Source organism: Bradysia coprophila, unplaced genomic scaffold (assembly GCF_014529535.1).
Source record: "Bradysia coprophila strain Holo2 unplaced genomic scaffold, BU_Bcop_v1 contig_93, whole genome shotgun sequence".
In the NCBI taxonomy this organism is placed as follows: domain Eukaryota; kingdom Metazoa; phylum Arthropoda; class Insecta; order Diptera; family Sciaridae; genus Bradysia; species Bradysia coprophila.
This window is the reverse complement of record NW_023504021.1, coordinates 672182-677327: the sequence shown is the minus strand read 5'-3', so window position 1 is coordinate 677327 and position 5146 is coordinate 672182.

Below are 5146 nucleotides of genomic sequence, written 5' to 3'. Positions count from 1 at the left end.
GATGACGAAGTTAAAATCGAACGTGGGGTCAATCATTTTTGGTATTAAATATGATTTTTCTAAAACAATTTGGGAAGTGATTAGTGTGGTATCCCTTATTCCGAATTGGGAATACGAGAAATATATCGATCTTTTGAAACAATGAAACAATCCACGAAATCGTATTTAGGATGGATATTCATGAGATCATATTCATAACGGACTCGTAATACAATGAGGCGTTTCATATAAGGGAAAAAACAACGCTTGATTATGAGGGATTCATCTGAAAAACAGAAAACCGAAATCGGACGCATTTTCATTTGAAATTTTTTATATGTGCCCAGTAAGATATTCGACCCCAGAACCCAAAACCACTTTCAAAAAAATTCATCGAAACTTTTGTGGCTGGTAAGAGGTCATTAAAAACCGAAAACATGCACGCACTTTTCTTACAAAAATTTCTCCAGTTGCACGAGCCGTACTAAGTCGTGTGGGGTGTCATTAGAAAGGTAATTGTATGTATTTTCGGGGCAAGAGTCTTGGGCTTAAAATTTATCCACACTGAGATATGTACAGTTGAAGTTTTCAAATGAAAAAAGAATGAAAACTTACACTTTTCTTACAGAAATTTGTCGAGGTACACGAAACGTACATGGTCGTGTGGGGTGTCATTAAAAGGAAAGTAGAGCTTACGGAAGTTTGGTTGCATCTGCGATTCAATATAAGCACTTAAACATTTCAACTTCTCATAATTCGTCGTAAATGCTTCCAAACCCCAAAAAGACCCTTTTTGCCCTGAAAGTATATGCAATTACCTTTCTAATGACACCCACACGACCCTGTACGGCTCGTGCAACTGGAAAAATTTTTGTAAGAAAAGTGCAGATTTTCGGTTTTTGGTGACCTCTTACCAGCCACAAAGGCTTCGATGAATTTTTTAAAAAGTGGTTTTGGGTTCTGAGGTCGAATATCTTACTGGGCACATATAAAAAATTCCAATAGAAAATGTGTCCGATTTCGGTCTTCTGTTATTCAGAAGAATCCCTTTGTGTCATACAATGTGATCTGTTGATCATACAATCAAGTCTTGTTGATGGTAAAATCCACTTATGAAAAATACGCTGATATGGAATGAGTCGAAATATTCGGATAGAAGTGCAGACTAAACACTTTTGAAGTGGCAACATATGCAGAGTTGGAATATTCAAACGATATTTTCTATCGGATCAATGAACCATTGTATCATTCCTAAAGGGTTGGGTTTTCTGTTTGTCAGACAAATCAACGATCCGAGGTCGGATAGTTGTAATAGTATAATTTTCAGTTCAGTTTGCTGTCGGTTTTAAGGAGAACGGTCGAATAGTTCTTACAGGGTATGAAGAGAACAGTTTTCCAGCACTCACTAGTCTTTTATTCGTCTTCTTCATCTTCTTTTTCAGTCTGTTTCTATCCACTGCTGGATGTAGGCCTCTTCAAACTCTTTTCATTTCGTACGATCCATTGTCTTTTGCTGCCAGTTTGTACCTGCAATATTCTTAATTCCGTTTGTCCATCTCTCTAGTGGTCTACCTATAGCTCGTCTTTTATATGGTCGCCAGTTCATGATCTTTTTGGTCCAACGTTCGTCTGTCCTTCTTGCAATATGTCCCGCCCAGCTCCATTTCAGAGATGCTATTCTTTCCATGACATCAACGACCCTGGTTTGTTGTCGAATCCATTGATTCGTCATTCTGTCTCTGAGTGTTATTCTTTTATTAGTGTTGAGTAATTGTGTTCATATAGAATTGATATTGACTAAAGATTGAAGTAAAGTGTGGATAGATATATGTGAATTGACATTTGAATGGAAAGAAAGTACAGTTGGAACCAAATCGGGTTTTTCAAATCGTAAGTTAAACACAAGTGTGGCCCAGTTACTTTTGTTTGTCATTCTTCTGTGTTCAATTAAAGTAAAAAATTTCTTTAAATTGAAGCATGAAAGCAATTAAAATTGCCAGCATACAATTCGTTCAATTAACTAAAGCCTTCCAAAACTTCAGCTGTCTGTGCCACACAATTTTTTTTAAATTGTTTTAGCTCAAACTCGTATCCATCAGGAGTATCGTAATGACTAAGCTTCAATATATGACCGCACCTCAAAGTGACGTGGGTCACCAACAGCCACCGTCAATCGTAAGTTCCACATTATTTACTAACAATAAAAGTTCTGTCAAGTGGGTCGTATTTTACCCTTATTTGTATCTTTTTACATCAACCGCAGCATAATTCAAATCTCTACGTGACTGTACAATTACTACTACGTTCTCAGTTAACAGACTATGTACCAGATTCGACAGAAGCGCCACTACCGACAAAACATTTTTTACCCTTATGTCATTTCATAATGGAAAAATACCATCCTTCTCACAGTGGACAGGTGACAGCTTGGTCAGCCATTTTAACTTGTGAAATTCAATATGTTCAGCAAACACACGGAAAACGATTGAGCGAAAATATCGCGTCTGTGAGTTTGTAATTGTTGCTGAAGTGATGAAAAAGACAAAATTCAGTTTCGATATGTGAAATTAAACAGAAAAACATTTAATTCTGAGTGGCAAAGTGTTGCTGTGGTTAAGCCAATAAGCGTGTATTCACCACATTCCGAACAACGTTGTGATTGGCCAAATATAATTTAATTAATTCGTGCCGTGTGTGAACGTATCAATAAGGAGGGATTAAATCATGAACTGTTGTCTGTGTGTGTGCAACGATTGATTGTAAGAAAGGTGTGTGTCCCTCATGCAGTTAATACGGGAGTGGACGCTTATGTTTCAAAGTACTCTGCATCAGGTAAAAATTTCGTATATTGTCTACGCCTATTCAACCTGTTGCACTCTCCGCATATGTTGTTCTTATGGCACTCTGGGTGGTGTGCCATCAAATTCACATCAAAAAAAATTACATGACTGTTGGCACCAACGAACGTAGGATAATAAATGTACGGAAAATTCGGCATCTGTTGCACGCGTTGCATTTGCATAAAGGATGAACGCGCGTCATGGAACATACATATGGCGCAAAATATCAGCATTAATTTCATCTGTTGAACCGACTGCGCAGCCACTGTGAATGTCCATGTGGTATTTCGTCGAACACAGGATGAAATGTCTACAATCGGTGTTCTTGTTGGACGGACCACTTCAGTGTGCTTATTGCTTGCCACGCCTCGCAGTATGCAAACACTCTGTGGAAAGATAGGTGCTAAAATGATATCTCGCCTAAATGTAGAATATATATACGCACAATCCATTGCGTTACGTTATTCAGTATGTAAATCAGCCAAATACCGCGCAGCAACTACCCAATTATGTAGGTTGAGTGAACATAGGGATCAATGCGATTTAAGCGGTACAAGTGAAATTGTCGGACACGAAAATCGAGACCGTATCATTTTGGTGGAACCGCACCGGCTTTTCGTGTTTGATTTTATTGATTTTTTTCTATTGCTGGCGCTTGTGTGTGGTAAAAAACACAAACAAATCTGTGATAATTCCAGGCATTGATTTTTGATTGTTCCAGGCAATTGTGAATTTATTTCAACTGTTGGACCAATTAGCCCGACTCGCCTTAGGCATTCAGGCTCTCATAACGTGGAAAGAAAGGAAATGTTGTTGCTGAACAAGTTCAATACGTAAAGAATCACACGTATTACGAGCTGCGCTCGTTGCACCTCTTTATCTGTGAAAACAGTAACGTTTCTTGGAATTTACTGTTCATCACCTTCATGTAAGTTCAAAAGACAACAGAAGACTCGAATTTAACGACGCCGAACGTACCTAACCAATTTTTTTTTAAATTTTAGTTGGAAGTCAATCATTTGCCATTAAGTGTACCAGCTAGCTTCGTCCAAACACCAACGACTCAATAGTAAATCATCCGAAGGAATGGAGACATTTGCATTAGAAGCGGAGCCTCTCACAGGTTAAATTTTGATATTTCTTTTAAGTTTAAGTTAAGGTGAATGTTCATTTTATATTATAAGAAGAAAGAGACAGGGGACTGCGGGGAAAATGATGTTGCACTAATGAAAGATGTTGGAAAGTTTCATCCATCACACGTAATGTTACGTATCCTTTTAAGTTGTGACATCATTTCATAACTCCGCATTATCAGAGAAGTGATAACCGATGTCGTTGCTGCCGTCGCATCATCTGGTTTCATTTCTCTGCCTAGTATATAAGAGTAAATTACACATATGGCAGTGAGTAACCAGTAAAACAAAACTTCCAATTAATGCAAATGGATCAACATGTGGGTCAGGGACCTTGGTATTTTTGTGAGAAAATCTAATTTGGCAAAAATTGGACCAAGTGTTCTAGAAGTGGTCAGTTCCGCTAGTGCCCTATTCGAATGTTAAGCTTGGTAGACAGCACTTCTGGGAAATTTGTTTTTTTACAATCTAAAATAGCAAAAACTGTAGGCTTTTGGACTTTTCTTATAAAAATACCAAGTGCCCTAGAAGTTGACAGTTCGGGAAGTGACAGTCGAAATATTTTAACTGACATTTGTACTGTGTAGTTATCGGTGTAATAACGGAGCACGGACTAAATAGACCCGGTCATAATATCACTTCGACAAAATACTCCCGGACAAAATACTACCTCAATTTGTATTCATATTTTGATGCAAAACGTTTACAACTGAGTTGTCGCCGTGACAATCAATTTCTATTATTTAGCCCTAGCGCTATGCCTTGATATTTTCGTAGCGCTTAATTAAGTAACGATGCTGTTGCTGAACGGTGCAATGTATTAATGAAGATCGTAGGGATGTTCCTCACTCATTTTCTCCAACTATTTACAAAATCTGAAAAAGTGAGCAACTTTTTGCACCCAAAACCAAGTATTTCGACTCACACCTTTTTATCAGGCAAAAAACCCTAAAGGGTGAAAGGGACACAAGTCGTTGCGTCTACTCACAAAATAACTAATATCGCTGAGGGCCGCATTGTACGCCTGTACACAAAACATTTTATCACCAAAAAAGTGACCCAAAAAATTTTAAAACGAAAATTTTACGAACAAAAAACTTGTATCTATCAATCATATTTTGTCGATCTTATTCGACCTATTAATAGTGTTTCTGACTTTACCATTCAACAATTCAAAGACTGTCTGCATCTTAG